Source organism: Echiichthys vipera, assembly GCF_963691815.1.
Source record: "Echiichthys vipera genome assembly, chromosome: 9".
Lineage (NCBI taxonomy): Eukaryota > Metazoa > Chordata > Actinopteri > Perciformes > Trachinidae > Echiichthys > Echiichthys vipera.
In genome coordinates this window covers 10,981,222-10,999,636 of record NC_139834.1, presented here as the reverse complement: position 1 = coordinate 10,999,636, position 18,415 = coordinate 10,981,222, and positions in this window count along the sequence as shown.

The window sequence follows — 18,415 nt, the reverse complement described above, 5'->3', positions numbered from 1 at the left end:
TTAATGGTCCCTCTGCAGGAACAGCATCCATCGACGTACAATTCTAGCAAGATTCACCAGCAGAGAAGGAGCTCTAATTTAGAACTAGCTTTGTGTCAGGTGATTCACTTAATCACTGCAGTTTGAGAAAGGGTAAAAAAATAAAAAAATCTGCTACCTCATGCCTCTTTTGACATCAAACAGACTAAAAAAAAAGAAAAACAAAACCTGCATTGTCTTATCCAGCCAGTGCGTATCGCTCTGTTCTGTGAGAGCAGCCTGTGAGTCAGACTGTACGAATTGCGGATGCAAAGAGAGAGAAAAAGGGGGAGGGTAGTAAAATACCTGGTTGCCGTATTACAGTTTCTTCAGGGTCAAAAACATACTCACTCAACACTTATTGCCCTTGGTCTCTCTCAGGTCAACGAGGGGCAATGAGCTCAGATGCATTGACTGCAACGTCTGTGCAGCCGTGTGTCACTTATCTCCTGGGGATAAAATCCATATGTCACCTGCAATTTATGGTCTGCTTCTTGCATGTTCCCACACATGAATAACTTATCATATGAGTGTGACTAGAGCTTTGAGTTGGTTAGATAACAGCTTTAATGTTTCTGTGCGTGTATGTGGGTCTGCGTAAGATCAGGTGTGTACGATGCACGAGGGCCAGGGGGTGGCCTTTATTTATGCATGAGGCAGCGGTTTTCCAGCTGATCACTGATGTGATTTGCCATGTGAGATCACTCCCGATATCTGTTTGACAGCCAAAGTTGTGCTGGATTTTTTTTTTTAAAGGCCCTTACAGTGAAAACATCTGTGTTTTGTTTGTCAGAATACATTCGCATCTTTTTCTAAACATTTTTTTTTGCTCAAGATTATTTTTTTCTTTCCGTTTTGTTTCATTTGACTCAGCTGTCGTCACTGATATCTGTGGACATTAACCTTCCTGACCTGCAAGATCCCTGCTTTCTTTCTAAATATATTTGTAAATATCATTCTTGTTTTAATGACTAATAATTAGCCAGTGATGGATTGGTAAAAACCTTTTACCATCAACCTTTTTAAATATTGGTACATTCATTTAATTTAATTCTTAGTACATACTTTTCTTACTTCTTTTTCTATGTATAGAGTTGCTATGTATTGTAGTAGAGGTCTTGCAGGACTCTGATGTCCAGTGTTTTCTCACATAGCCATTGTCAGTCGAAGTCGATTTGCCACATCTTTTAACTCTAGCAGTAGCATGTGACAGTGACATTGACTTTACCCTTTACTGAGCTGGGTTTAATACATACAATATCTGCTAGCAAAACATATGAATTTTAAAAAGTCCATTGAGCACCTCTAAGGCTGTAGTCAGGCTTCACCGCTCAATCAAATATATCATATAATCAATGTATATTGATATTTTGTGTCTTTTGCCGCAAATTTGCTATTTTAATGCCTATGCTCGCCTCCCTCCCACCTAAACAAGTTCCCTCTTGATACTTTGTTGTAGAGTCACTGTATTTAGGAGCCAGACCATACTCCAGCGCTGGAGCAGTGTGTGGTAAAGCAAGACCAGCATAAATGTAAACCGTTCTCTTTCTCAAATATGGATTTTCACTGCAAATTGAACATCTTTTGGTTTTTGAGTAAAGGTGCCCTGTGCTGCGTTTCAAGTAAACAACAATTTACATGAATTTCTCTTTTTTCATTTACATTTTGCATTGTTTACATCAATGTTGTTACGTGCTAGCAGTTTTCTTCGAGTTTGCTGGTGCTTTGTTGCATTTCTTGGTGCATTACCGCGACCTGTAGTTCACTGGAGTAATATGAAACCATTGGCAGGAATATGTATAGCATCACCCATGTACATGTGACAAACAAAATATAGCACTACTAGTGGTCAAAAATATCACAAATGAAAGACATTTTTATTTGCGGCTCTAATTAAAAACATGAATGTGATGATCAAATTGCATTTTAAATACCTTATAGCATCCGTGTGTGTTCTTTCCTGCTTGTTGTTTTGTCACTGAAAAAAGTGGCTGAACACCAATGAGGTGGTGGTGGAGGTGTTAAAGAGGTTAGGAGAGAGTCCTTCCGCAAAGCAATCACAGGGCCAGAAGAATATAGTGTGTGTGTGTGTGTGTGTGTGTGTGTGTGTGTGTGTGTGTGTGTGTGTGTGTGTGTGTGTGTGTGTGTGTGTGTGTGTGTGTGTGTATGTGTGTGTGTGTGTGTGTGTGTGTGTGTGTGTGGAGGAGAGAGGTCAGTGCGTGTGAATTTACAGTATGTGTTTGTGTCTGTGTGACAAAGGGAAAGAGCTGAGGAGGGGAGGAAATAAAGAGAAATAGGTACAAGAGAGAAGGAGGAGATGAGGGGATGGTGAGAAAGAAGGAAGAGAGGTGGCAGGCAATAAAGCGCCCCATCAATCTGGTAAATGAGTGTCCTTACAGCAGAGGGTACTCTGAGAAATGCAGCCTGCTTTGTGTTCATCAGTCACAGGTTTAGCGCTCATCCACACTATCTCACCCTCCGCTGCAACACTTCCTTATTGAAAGAAAGTAGCAAGTAAACAAATGCTTTGTGCACTGGTCACTCTGACAATTAGACCCCATTTACTTCCAATGGACTTGTCCATGTCCTACCTTGAAGGATTGTAGTTGGTGGAGATCACTATGAGTGAGGTGTTTTCTTCAATAACCCCCCCACACACACAGACACACACACACACAGACACACACACACACATTTTAATGACACTTTTAGTCCAATTGCATGGCTTTGTTTTGATACTTAGGTGTCCATACGTTATGGGAGTAAAACTAATTCCTCGGTAGGTCATATTTGTATCAAACAGCTGATAATAAAGCTGCACCAATGAATATTTCAATACAAAAATGGGATTAAATAACTACGTATAATGTAAAATGCAGGTCACTCTGAACCCACAGAGAATTATCTGTTGACTCTGCACTTGTTTTAAAGCCTTTCAGCTCATCGTTTGGTTTTAAGGTCCGAGACTTGCTGTTTTGTTCACATACATGTAGGGATGTGATCCATCGTTAATATAAGCATATTGATTATAGCTGATTTAAGGAAAGTAATGGTGATGGCAGGAGAAACAGTGACCATTTGCCCCCATGGTTTTAGTGGACATCAACATGTAAGCCAGAGATCGTAACCATCCAGCACTCAGACCATGAACCTATCCAGGAAGAGTTTTTTCATGGTTCTGTGTGTCAACATAAATCAAGGCGACAGAAGGCACACAAACATGGCCACAGATGAGACAGCTTAATGAAAACTGAGATCTCTGAGGAGCCTCAGATACACATTTGGAGAATTTTTAGTGGCGTCCTCTGCTAAATAAAATGTTCTGCATATTTCAAAGCTTTTGTAATTTATTTTTGTTCAGAGCGAAGTAGAAGGCTGTTTTCAAGGCCGAGCTTTGTTGGTGGAATTGCTTTGTGGTAATATGATGCTCAGAACGTAAAGCGAGCCAAGCGTTTGTCATTGTTGTCACGAGTATTGTGACTCGACCGCAGAATCCCATGGCTGTTAGCGGTGGTGACAATGTGAGAATCAGTAATAGACTTCTGAGATGAATGTTAAGACTCTATTCTGCACTCACACAATGATGTGAATGTTTGTTATCGGTGTCAGTCAGAGAGAAATACATCATACGCAGATTAGTTGATGAATAGAGGATGATGCTGCTCATGTCTGGTTGTTTTTTTATTAGCTTTCTTCAAATAAACAATATGTACTGGAGGTTACTGATGTGTGGTATTTTTATTGTACTCAAAAAATCAGCTGTGTTTTCTTTTACCACTGATCAAAAAATGAATCAGTGTACTGTACATGTCTGTGCACAAAACCTGAATAAGTGTTTTAAAAAAATCTAATTCTCTGTATTCTTGTGGAAATATTACTTGGAAAATGTCCCTCAGGGAAGTCCAGTGAATAAGATATTTGTTAACTGAGTTCTTTTTCACAAACAGAATATGGTGTTTTTACTTTTCAAAAATAAGATGCACTGACAGCTTTGAATAATACAACAAATGGCTCTTAGAGTGAAAATTAACTTAGTGGTAGCTGTAACAGTAAATAAAAAATGAATATAAAATCAAACCACCAACAAGAGCTCACTGCTTTGATTTAACACTTTATACATATATACAGTCATTAAGGCCTCCTTTATCTCATGTTAGACAATATTTTTGTTATTATTCAGATATCCAACAAAATGCAAAACCATATACAGACACTCTAATCATCAGGATATATCTTCTGTGTGGTAGTCAACCAGAAGTGTAACCACACATGCAACCGCTTTCGGCTCGCCATTGCCCTAACTCATTGTGACTTTAACAAGCTGCAGGGGCGACAGTCTCTGCTGCCTGATCTGCATGTGTGTGTTGGAGCTGAATCCCATTATGTGTCAAAAAAGCAGAGGAGAAGCTCTCAGATTCCGAATTTTGGCACAGATTGATTTAACGTGAATCAGTGCTCAGTACTACCCACGTAATTCGGTATCGAGTTGGGTACCCAACCCTAACCACCAGCAGCTTTAACTGTAGAGAAATGCAGCAGCAGCAGCAACTTAGCGACCTCACACTGACCTATAAAGGTTACGCTGACGGGCTTTCAGTGAGGATCAAACAAGTGTGACGTAAGCAGATGCAGATGTCTGGGCTTGCTCAAAATGTTTCACTGATAACAGTAATTTATTGGATGCTGTGATTGCTTTTAACAATTGCTGTGATCCTGTGGCCCACACACACATCCACAGCCCACAGTGTCTGTGTCTGTGCCCAGCAGCAGGCTCAGGGAGACAAGAGTACCCAGGAGATGGGCCCAGCTCAACGCTCTGTCCTACAGAGTTAAACAGTCCCACAGGGATATACTCTCACTTCCTCTCTACTTTTCTTTTTAAAGCTGCCGTACTGAACCATCTGGCTGCAGATGAAGCAAGATAAATCTGCCCTCTGCTTTGGTCCCTTCAGCTTCTGTTATATCTTTAAGCATTTTTTGTCTGCTATAGAATATACGTCTGTCAACACATAAATCATCTTTCTTGTGTTCTCCATGGAGAGAAAAAAAACAGAAACCAAAAAGGGAGATGTTTATATTTCATATTTTTGGTTTTCTTGATAGTACCCCCTATTTTCACATTAATTTGTCAGAATACCACCTGTTTACTACAGCCAATCAAATCTCCACCTAAAGCAGTAACGTCAGTGTTCGATCATTGGAAGACAGCCAGACTGACTAACAGCCAGACAGCAGCTACACAAGAGCCTTTGAACAACTTATATTAGCTTTCCTACTAAAGTCTCCTTCTTATCTAAAACACAAACTTGAAAACTTGTCCTGCACCTTAGTTTATTTAACGAGCGACCAAACAACCATTCAACCAACATGTGCCGCTAATGTCAATTTGCAGGCTACATAGATAATTAGCTGCTCAATTGCAGCACATTAGTAGCATGTAGACTCACCTGCAAATGTCCCTTTGGTCCATTTAGATGCTGGTGTGGTCTTTACTCTTCAATCACACTGCTAACACGCTGTCTGCCCATGGCTTCTAACTACAGCAAAAGTGTTTTTACTTTTTCTGTTGTTCTACTGCCAGTGCTCAGCCTGCCAGCAGCTGCTGTCAATCAGAAATGAGCATTTATATTTCTCCAAAGACCTTTTTTTTCTTCTTTTTACTTACTTACTATAGTAGCCTACATGAAAATACATGTTGTCATGCCATGACATTTTTGACTGCAAACAATGATGACAAAATGGGATTATGGTTGAACTTTAACGTGTTGTTAATGAACAAATGTATGAAGTTATAGTTAAAAATGAAGCCACTGATTTAATTCAAACTAAACTCTGTGCTGATTTTTATAACCCTGTAACTCTTGTCCTTAATGTTTGCCCTGTCAGCTAACTCTCAGTTTAACTGCACTGCTCCACATGCACAGATCTCGGGTGGTTCTCTCCCTTTGAAACACTCTTTCTTCATCTTTAATAATATTCGCTCTTTGATTGCCTAAGGTGGCAGAATTACGAAGATGATTATCTGACTAGAGAATGTTTGCGTCTTTGGCCAGTGCCATTGCCATAGTAATAGCCCATAGGCTTACGGGTAATGTAGTAATGCAATTTCACAGAAACAGAGGTGGGATATTAGCATTTACAGTATACAGTATATATGTCTAGCAGGTGGGCATAATATAACCTTCTAATGTGGTTTGGATGTAAAAATAAATATCAACAAATTATGTTTAGTACATTGATCCATTATCTTTAAAAGTATACTTCCTACACCATCCTTACAATGGGTATTGCCTGTGGTACTCATATTGCTGACTATGGATTATTATTCTATGCTTTTATTTTATTCTATTCTATTATTAAAGCTTTGATAAAAGGCATTCTCCATTCATAATGAAACAGCCATATGTAGATGTGCTACTGTACTGTAATCCCAGTGTGTTGGCAAGCACGCCATGAGCTGAATATATATGCTACAGGAAAAACAGGAAAAGCTATATGTAGGATCATATACCTGCCTGCTTCTTCCAAGTAGGAGGAAAGAAGAAAAAGAGTGTGCCATAGATTTAACCTCCGGCTGCTTGAAGCTTAAAATACAGCACCTAAACCCACAGAAAGATGTTCTATTTTCACTTTGCCTGCTCCATAGACTTAGCCAACCATCTCAGTTGCAAGCTGACAGCATAGTCAAGGATACATTAGTTTGACACTGCACTGGCTAAACACTGCCCATCATGCCCTGTCTTGATTTTCTGCCGTTGATCCACGTTTATTCTTCTTCATGTCCCTTGGTGTCAAGCGCACATGGTACCACAGGCCAGCTGGTGAGCACTGACTGATGAGCTTCGTCAGCAGAGAGATGGCAGCAGCAATGGAAGTACTCCCAGCACTCTCCCAAGATGATGCTACAATGAATCATTTGTGAGACATGCACTGGCGAGGCAGAGTATTCAGTGTTTACTGTACCTCTAGTGCATCATCACTGCACATGCAGTGAACGCATGCATGCTAACGCATGTTCACAGGGCGCATTTGATATAATAGAAGAATTTATGAAAGATGGTGGCTGAAGCTTCTGCTTCCATTGTCACATTTTATCAGGCAAATTCCAAAATTCCACTTTTTGCTTGGGCATCCCCCATTAGATGATGTGTTAGATAAAGACTTTGCGCCAAGTTGAGTGAGATGTTGGATGGTGGATGTTAAACAGGTGTTTATTACGACACAAGTATGTGGTTGATATCATAGGCTGCATTATAGCCTTCAGCACAAAGGAAGAAAGATGAACATCCCTCCTTACCATTCCATCATCTCAAAGGAGAGAGGTGAAATATCATGTTGCTTTGACAGCAAGCATCGTCTTTCTGGTACAGAAGACAAGACATGTTTTTGCCTAAAGGGAGCGATACATGCAGAACCTAGGCTTGCTCATTGTGTCTGTCTCTAGCCCCGAAACTGTCCCAGCCCCAGCTCAGCTGGCAGAGTCAGCTTGCCCTGTGACCAATACTTGCACTGCTGAATCTCCAGGGTCCTACAATATCACCAGCATGCTCTCACAGCTGGTGAAAAAGTCCATCCAGTGGCAGTGATTCTGTTCAAAAAGTATCCTATTGCTCATTGAATGCATCCAAGTCAGATAATTTTGTCACAAAGCATATGAAGGAGAGATATCCACAGAGTTAAACCTCCTGATTATGCACCACTTTTATTTACCCAACACTAAATAACCTCAGGAGGTGGAAGTCACTCAGTCCGTGGAGATTTATCTTGGGAACCAAAGAGGTGCCAGTTTACCTCCTGGGCACTGTCAAGATGCCCTTGAGCAAGGGACCAAATCCCCAATCAGCTCCAGGGGTGCTTTCCACAGTTGACCCTGCTCTACTCCCTGAATGCATGTGTGCTGTGTGTATAAAGAGGGTATCTGTGAAAGATACATTTCAACTGCCAATTACCTTGTGTGCATAGTGTGTATTGACACCATAGACTGTATAAAAAATGGACGTAGGCTCCCCGTCGGGACCGTTCTCTCAACTTGATCCAATTGTACTCGGTTCTGGGAGCCGCCAGCTTGTCAGACTTTGACTCCGCCTTATTTCCTCTTAGAAAAAAGGGCATTGATGTGATGTTGGGGGGAGGGAGATATTTGCTGTCTGGCTGACGTATACAGAATTAGCCACATTAGCTCACATTAGCTAATAAATAAACAGGTGTGGGAATCAGTGTTGGAATTTTTTCTGGGACCGGGAGGGAATGCAAGTCTTTTTTTTAAATTTTGTAACGGGAAGAGACTGTCCATGGTAGAGGCTGACACGGCACTCCTGTGTCTCTAGCAGAGATTACACCGGCTCTGGGAGTAAAGTGCAGGCAGCGTTTATGATCTATGATTTAAACTGATATTCACACAGTAACATGCCCATAGACTGTAAAACACCAACCCTCGCGGCCCGAATCCTCCCGGTGCTCCAGATTAACATCTAGTGTATGCGCCATGGATAGTAGGCTGTATTGCACGTCATGGTGCAGGTGTGGCTATTTAATTAATATAACAGAGCTAACGTTAACACGGTGTGTTCCTCAACCATCTGTTGATTCAGTCGATCGAACAGTAAACCATCTTGTCACTTATGGAAACACCACCACACGAATAACCGCAGACCAGGTAGAGATGACGGAGTTAGCATGCTAATCCTGACAACTAGCCTCCAGGGAGCAGTGACGGCCAGCGGCTAAGTGTCACTCAAGAGGCCGCGCCTAAAAAAAAATGCACCCTTCTAAGTGTTGTCATGGAGATATGACCTAAACATAAAGGCGAGAATGTTTTGTTTGCACCAGGCCTTAAATAGGTTTAATTATGCTGTGAAAACGGCCTGTTTAACATGGGGGTCAATGAGAAACTGATCTACTGTGTAAACTACTCCTAGTGGACACTCGAAGAACTGCAGTTTTGGGCACTTCCGTATTGGATCAACCAGGAAGTCGCTGTGGTGGGGACTCAAATTTTAAAATTTTTGAATACAGAAGAAAAAGACATTCAAGCTTCAGGAATCTGATGATAAACTCTCACTCTATAGTCCAGAAGGGTTTACATTCAGGGCACCTTCAATGACACATACAGGAAACATGAGTTTGCTTTGGAATAGAATCTTCACTTACAAAGGGACGGTAAGAGATAGGTCGAGAGAGAAGCCATTTTTGACCCAGCCAACATGAAATATGATGATGTGCATATCATTCATTTGTATCTAGCTATACAATTTTAAAGTGATGAATAGGCTGGGGGTTGGAGTGAAGACCTACTCTCTTGCTGTGGGGACGGGGTGGAGGAATCATCTATTATCAGCTGGATGGTGTAGCTAGAGGTTGTGCTGGTTTTCAGGGCTAAGGCAATGGCAAAGAGGCAAGCTTAGGGACTTGACTTGTTTCCATTTTATCAGTATTAAAAAGTCCATGGTGTACTTGAGGACTGATCTACACCATCTTACCATGTTAAGACCCAACACTGCTATACTGTTTATTCAGTACTAATAGTTATAATGTGATCCTGTGGCTTCTTCTGATCCTGTTGCTCCCATTGCTGTCTTAACAAGCTCTGATGTTTACTCTAATTAGACCACTTTGCAGCGCTTTTTAGAAAAAAAAACAAATCTGCGCATATTTAATATGACCTTGCTGTAATCCTCTCAACAGCCTCGGCTCCTGTTTAAGTGTGGCTCTTAATGGACAGATATGCTCCTCCTCCAGCCCTCCGCTCTACCCTATCTGACCACGGCTGCAGCCATTGAAGCGCTTTGCCTGTTCATGTATCGTACTCACTCAATCCTAAATCCTGATACTGCTGGATGCCCTAATCTCTTCACATTACAGAACAGCAAAAAAGGCATATTCATTTGAATTTGTTTTGAGTGCCGGGGCCAGTTTGAGCAGCTAAGGACAGCTGCTGTGCGGCTGCCCTGATCTTGCCTCCCATAGGATTTACGCGGGACTATCTCTGAGAAATCCGTTTAATATGACACCCCGGGGCTAGAATATGTTGTAGCTGAAGCTGTTGTGGTTTATGGTAATGTAACTGCAAACCTCCAATGCAGTGATATGTTGCTCTTTATATTTACACAGTAGGTCAACTGTGAGGCATATTTTTTGTAGATATAGTCCAGATGAGTATCATATTAATTGTCACGAGGAATCCTTCTTGTCTTCATTATGTAATATTCTTTTTTATTGGCATATTTAACTATAAAAGGCTTGTCATGTTGGGATGTGGTATGTTGTGATCGATTGTCTCCCGTCTAGGACGTTCATCTGCCTCCTGGGCTTTGTTGTGTTATCCTGGACAATGTCTTATTCAGTTTTTCTGAGTGTTGTTTATTATTTCCTCTAACCATTTTAACAACCTCTGACTCTTCCTTTAATGTGACTGACCAACATTTGGCAGTGTCATCCCTGCAGCAGAGAAATATGTCCTAGTGATATAGCCTCTTGGGTGTATAAATTATACTTAAATGAATGGGTTTTTTTTGTATCCAACTTATTGAACACTCATGGGATCTGATATAACTTGGAGAAAAAAAAAGTAGTCTGCCATCAAGGCACGCTAAGACAGAAAAAATCTTAATATGTAACACACATCCCTCCTGCTTATAGACTTGGCCTTTTCAGCAACACAGAAATGCCTTATACATTTAAGTTTTTTTTTACTGTATTTGAATTTTGTCAAATAAACCAAGCTTAACTATTTTACTGTATATGCATGTGATTAGATGATTTAAGATCATGCTGCATTTTGGAGGAAGTCCAAGAGATAAACCACACACAGCTCACAATCAAAAGGATAGATTTAATCCAGCCCACAAAGGATTAACCCCAATAGTTTTAAAATGGGGTTAGAAATGGGTTGAAGTGCAGAGCATGATGCCAAACAGCAGATTAGTTTAGAACTCAAATAAAAGCTCAAACAAAGCAATTGTACTACTTCCTCTGGTATAATATTGTGTGTTATGCCTTTTCTGTTTCCAGAGTAGGCTGAAGCGTTCCTCTCTAAGCCCAAGCCCCTGGGACTATTAAAGCTTTGACAGCATTTTAAACGAGCACTGGTTGAGGATTCACCCTGGCAGCTACTAACCAATAGCATGCAATAATTCCCCGGGGCCCGGGGGCTGTGCTGTATGTATGGGTAGCGTGTTTTTAACAGTGTAGACACTGGGCTGTGCATGCTTAGGATGCACGACACAACAGCACATGACTGCTGAGGTTAACGTGTAACATGCAGCTTATTTGGTGCTTTATGTCTTGTTTTGCCTGAGACCAATACAGTGTCAAAGTCATTTTGTCAGGGAGGGAAAGTTCACAGCTCTCAAAACTTGCCCTACAGCTCCTGCTACTGTTCTGCTTTATGAAGACAGAAATGCATTTAAAATCATGTCATTTCTTTTCAAACCGAGAATGTTCCTTTTGCTCTTTGGTCTATTATTTTATTAATAGTCTCATCTTACTAGCAAGTGATAATGTGGTGGGAGTGATTTACACATCTCTACATTCCCATCATTTCATATCTATCCAATAAAACAATATTAGGATTACAGCCTTTTCTTTTTTAATTAAGCCCATAAATGTTAACTTTTCTATTCAGCACTGCCATGTATTCAATCTTGCGGAGTCACTGGAGTGGATCTCTGTGGTCAGGCAGTGCTGTAGTGCTGGCACAAGATGTTACCAAATGAAAACATGCAGAAAGGGACCAGCAGCAGTACAGTGAGGATGGTAAATGGCCCAAGGGAAATGTGCAACCTCTATCTCTAATTACACTTCAGTGCATGCAGTGGTGAACGAGGGAGAGCGGTGCATTGGGATGGCTTTAATGGGCAAAGCACTGATGAGAATCCTATGAACAGCAAATGCTCCAAGCTCTGAATATTTCAGCAGGCTGCACATTTTGAGAGCAACATCCCCCATGTTCAACATTGTGAAAAGCTTTCAGATTTTGGAAGGCGTGCTTGCATGCCATCAACTAAGCCCCCCAGTTCTCTGAGAAGACAGTCGCTGAATGAGATGAGCAGGTGTTTTGGATAGCTTCTACTTACAGTAAATACAGGGGAGCAGTGTGAAAACTGTCAGGTGCTCTAGCTTGTGCTATTATGCCAAGTCCCCCATCTGCTTGACTATCTGTCCTTCCCGTCTACACACAAACTACAGCATACTCCAATCTGGTGATGGAATGTAACTAAGTACTTTACTGAAGTACAAATTGGAGGTATTTATACATTACTTGAGTATATTTAGCTACGTTATACTTGCACTCCACTAAATTTCAGAGGGACATGTTTTACCTTTTACTTCATAAATTGATTATTATCATGAGCCATGATTAAAATAATGTGATTTATTTACTTCCATTATCTTTTATTACTACAATAGTAGTAACAAATGAAAGGGATGTGTCAACTGGTAGGTTACATTTGTCCACATATTTCCCAGCACTGCAAAGAACCAACAAGAATAAAAAAAAAAAGTGTGCCTGACAACTTGCATACAGTTTGTCCCTTTCCCCTTAAGTTGCATAGAAGCCAAAATGCTTATACACTATATTTTAAAATAGGGGTTGATGATGCTCCGACATCTTTGAAAAACTCAAGAAGAAGCCGTAGACCTAAAGCAATATTGGTTCAGCCGTAAGGAACTCATAGCCCGGTCATACAAAACCGTCTAAGGCAATCTTAATGTTGAGAGTTGGGTTTTCAATACTACTATACTATACTAATACTACTACTATTACTACTCTTACTTGAAAAGAAATCTCAATCATTCTTCCACCAATGCTCAAAGCATATTCAAAACACCCTGAAATCTTATTATCATATTATTATATTATTATTATTAATAATAATAATAATAATAATAATAATAATATTGTAATATTATTAATAATAATAATAATAATAATAATAATAATAATAATAATAATATCATATTATTAATAATAATAATAATATCATATTATTATATTGTTATTAATGGTGTGTTCTTTAGGTCATATCTATAACATCTGGGCAGTGCTCAAATGTGCCATTACCTTCAAACATAAACAGTGTTTTTGTAAATGAAAAAAATATAAAATGATACTTTATATTGCTAAAAAAAAGCCCTCAAAGAAGCTGTGAGAGAAAGAATAAAGAGATATGAGGTCTTACTACATGTTGCATTAAGAAGTACAGTTTTTCTGAATGTTGTTGATTCTTTCTTCTAACCATTAACAACCTTTGCCATTTCCTTTAATGTGACTGACCAACATTTGGCGGATACATCTCTTCAGCAGAGCAAATTGTCTTAGTGATCTAGCCTCTTGGGTGTATAAATTATGCTTAAATGGCCGGTTTGTTGTATATTTACAGCTACACTGTCAGAATCAATCGGTTATATCTTAGTATCCTTAGCTCCCAGCTCATTTGACACTCAGCAGCTCTAATAATCCTTGAAAAACAAAAAGCATTTTGCCATCAAGGCACGCTAAAACAGAAAAAGTCATAATGTGTAACTCATATCCTATACCTGCTTATAACCTTGGCCTTTTCAGCAACACAGAAACAGAAGAAATGGAGATGTGCTTTTTTAGTTAGGTGGAAAATAAAATCCGCCTAATGTACTTGTGCACATACCTTAATTTGAGGTTAGAAACAAAAACCCTAAATACATGATGATTGATTGTGAAAATGATTGTTCAGATTCTCCTTAGTTTTATATAAGACATATACGGAAAAATATCACGTTTTTGTGCAGATGAGACCTGTTGTCCACAGAAATGAGCCTTGCTTTCTCCCATGCCAGCAGAGAGAAACACTTGCGGCAGTAAAGAACAACACTTGGTTTATCCACAGGAAGCCCTGATGACATAACTTTGTGACTGAAACATGCTATTAGTAGATTCTCAGCAGACAGTTGGGATAACTGATGGTGTTGGCTCATCTAAAGTGTTTATACTGTAAACACGGACCTTGTACTTGTAGCTAGGAGGAAGAGAGACACACGCTTATCAATCGTTTTATTAAATTAATCTGAAAGTAGCTGATAAGAAACAGAGTTCAGTTTCTGTATGCAATCAGTATTGCAGTGGACTGTAGTGTAATTGTACTGTATATGTGGCTGAGAGGGAATGGATGACTCATTGAGAAGCAATGAGGGGGGGAGAAAAGGTGATTATTGAAGGAGACTGCAAAAGCCAATACCCAGCAGCTGTATATTCACCCTTAGAACAAGGAGCGAGACCCAGATCAATACCTCTCTCTTTCTTCACTGTCCCTCCCCTCCCTCTCTGCTCATCACCCACAGCGGGAGGGGAAGTGCACAGCCACAGCAGACATTTGTTACAGGCCTGCTCGGTGGCTCTGTGGGACACAGCTTAGCAACTCTTGGTTCTGCTCTGCCTCGTACAGATCTAACAGGGGCTGTATGTCAGTACCGGGCTACGTGACATTGCCTCCCGATGGGCCGGTGATGCCGGGGTTTTTTTTTATAAAGCAGCAATTTCACCGGCCCCCGTGAGGATGATTGTTTTGTCAAAGCGCATTTATGTTCAGACTTTCATCCCCATTTGTTAGATTTTAAACCTCAGTGTTAAAATGATCCCAAAATATTTCAGTTTTATTTTCATTTTGTCCCATCTTTCATTAGCAAAGTTTTTTTTTTCATGATTTGCCTTCCTCTCCTTTATTTGACTTAATGAGCTCAGTGGTTGGATGAATGCGCTTCTCCTAAAAATCTCTGGACTGGAGATGCAGCATTTCTTTCCTTTCTTTTAAAGCTCTGCAGATATAAAGTATTTAATAATTGTTTTGTATGTGCTTGTATTAATGTGGCGATACCATTTTTGTATCGATAAGAAAGAATTCACATGAATGTTTTCAAAGTAAAAGACAAATTCATGGCTGAGAATCACAGTGATCTTGAAAACGACTGAATTCTGTAATTGATTCATGCTCTAAGGCTCACGAATAATTCATTTTAGCTTTTTATTTTGACGAATGTAGCTTTATTGAGGTTCTGGCAACAATTACATATACTACTCTCAATCCAGTCAAATTACAAAAATGGACTTTGCACAGAATGTTGCAGTAAAGGTAAGAAGAAAAAATGCCTAATTGTACAACAGGCAACATGTTGAAGCTTGACCCCAACATTTTTATTAGTTCACCCGGAGTGCCCTAATCATCTAAAACATCTCTACCTTGACAGCTGAAAATTTGATGCAACCTAAAGGAAATATTATTTTTCTCTTTGAGCTTTCTTTCTGTCAGAGCAAGCTTAAGATATGACATAAAATAACTGCAAGGGACTTGGAAAATCTCAATGAACATTGTTCAACGCTGCAGCCTCAATAACATTTGTACCTGTTTATTGTTGGTCATCATGGCTTTGATTGTCTTGCACAATTACATGTGATAGCCACGTTGTATAGAAGCCATTGTAGTAGTCTCAGATCACAGACAGCCACAGATGTATGTACGCAGTATAGAGTAATAGCCAGTATACAGGAAAGGACAACTTTGCTTTAATAAAGAATTTTTACAAAGACATTAAATAGCTTTTGTGACAGATCTAATTCGTAAAGTAAGTTAGTAAATACTCTTCAGACACAAAATGCGGGCTTATCAATTTGACATTGTTCATCTTATTACCTCTTTACATCGTTGGTCAGACGTTTATGTTTTGAAGTGGTTTTAATCTCTGAATCAGGACCCCAAACCACTTTCATCTACCTCCAGATGCCACTTTTCATGTAATTGGGAGAGGATGTTAAGATGGAGTTGGTAATGACCACATTTGCAATATAACAACTGTTTGGTAGATTTAATAACTGAAATAGGAAAGCTCTTAATGTTAATGTGTGTACATGAGGAACATTTTGAGGATAGACTAGACGATCTGTCGACTACAGGTCAAGGAGTCAGTTCATCGTCACTCTCTCACCCAATGTAAAGTAGCAGCTCCTCTTGTATATCTTTATAAATGTGAAAGGGTAAGCTCATTTCGCTCTTAGGTATTTAAAGCAGTTATCAACATTATTTTCACTTCATCTGGAATCTGATCTGGATCAACTAGTGCTAATGAATTCTAATTTTGCTATATAGCTGCTGGATGTTTAAAGGAACTGCCGTTTTTTCACAGCCACATGCACCAACATGCACACGCTATCAAAAAAAACAAAAGCGAAACTCAAATTACAACACACACACACACACACACACACACACACACACACACACACACACACACACAGGGAGAGTGACTTCATATCTTAGTTGCAAAAGGAAACTTGATCAGCCCCCTTGACCAGTTCACCATATCAGCCTAAAGGTTGATAATATGTCAATGTTGTTTTAATCATAATCACAGTTAAAGTGTATTTTCTACAGTTCAGCTGTGACTACAGCACACTCCTTCTGGCTTGCTCTGACCCTCCATGAAAAATGTGTTTTCCATGTTAGGTATGTTAATTCTTGAGAAATCGCTGTGCTTTTAAAGGCACAGTTTTGTTCTTTAGACCTCATTAGCACTGTAGCATAGTGTAGTGTAGTGCATGGGGAATAAGCAATGCTTCTTTGATCTGCTCCAGCTTATAATAAGACGTTATGCGTTATGTGATTTGTCACTAGGAGAGTTTGGTTGCAGACAGTAGATTTAAAATTATAGTCAAATAAAACTGGAGGATACAGTTATAATACTGTATATAAGTAAGTGTATATAATACTTCAACGAAGAAAGAATAACGACAGCTTATTGTATGATTCTGTTATATATCCCGACACTGTTATTAATGATTTATTTTATAATTTTTTTAAACATATAGTATATATACTACTAAATCCAAATGTATTCATCAAATGACCAGAATAAGAGATGAAGACCTCCAATGTCTTTTTTCTATTTAAAGTCTTTTTGTTTCTGTTTTAAATCTTAACACTCTAAGGTGTTTAAGTAATGTGCGACATACATACTCCCTGTAGAGACCCTGTGGTCAAATCTCATTTCCCATAATGTTTGATTCCATAATGTGTGGTTAAGTTTACCCTCACACACGCCAATCAACTAAATGCCTGCACAAGTTTTTAACCTTTCAAATGACCCTTGCAGGACCCGAATACACAAACAACCTTAAGCCCACTCTCCACGTTATGCAAGTGCACTACAACTGCAACCAATATGGCACTTACGTATGAGATCATCTGAGGCTGCGATTGTGATGATGCATGCTGCTGGTGAAAGAGACGTAACGCTCCTGTCACTCAGTGAATGTGCAAGATTCTCTGAGATAATTCCCGCAGCCAAGTATTGCTTCCCTATGGTGTGTGCTTGTGAAGCAGAGATGTATTTGCTAACATCACATGCAGTCCAAGGATTCATTCACCTTGTAACTATGCAAGAGCCTGCTGGCCAGCGTCACACACACACACGGACACACACACACACACACACACACACACACACACACACGCACACAGTTGTGGCAGAATTACATGGACTGTGAACATTATTTCTTTCTCATGCTCAGCTCTTGACAGGGTTTCTGTAGTTGGTGTAGTGTACGGGCGGGTGGGCGGTTAGCACGTTTATGCGTGTGTCAGCGCGTGTTGGTGTGTCAGTGTGTAGGTGTGTGTCAGTTTGTCAGCAGTGGCGCCTACAGGACGTGAACACGTGGGGCTACAGTCAGCTCGGGGTGGATGAATTACAGCAGGCTGCGCCGTTGTAAAACGCTGGTGCATTTGTCAGCACAGCGCTGTGCCCGTCCAGGAACACTGACTCAGATAAGTGGCTGCTCTTGCACTGTAGAGAGTGTATGGGAGGTCATGAGAGACGTAAGAAGTGGCAAACCAACACAGTGGAATGAAAATGCGTGCAGTTAACATTCCACATTCAGCTCCCAGGCAAGATTTCATGCTTGGAGTGGGAGAGGACTCTTACCATTGACTGATCAGTGAGTCACTCCACTGTGATACAGACAGCATCTGTTGGAGTGAATTTAATGCAGCATGGATTTCTGCTGTGTGAATTATGAGTTTTCATAACCTTGATGCAATATGACTGCCTGTTCATAGTGAGCTTTGAGAAGGAGTAGGCCTGTGAGAGAAGATGAGGCAGTCTCTTTTCCCCCTCGTTTGCTTGCCATTGTGTGTCTTTACTTGTGGCTGGACCACTGCTGTGAGGCACTTAGCCAGGCCACCATGTTTCCCTTTATGGCAGAGATAAATCATATACAGTAGATGAAGAAAGCAAATTAAAGGCTATGAGAAGATAAATTATTGAGGTTGCATTGGAAACTGTATGGCATATTGACTAAGAGGCCATATTAGATTTAGCCTTTATCCCAAGATTGCGGCGAGAAAATGACCATTAGCTATACATCAGATCTGTC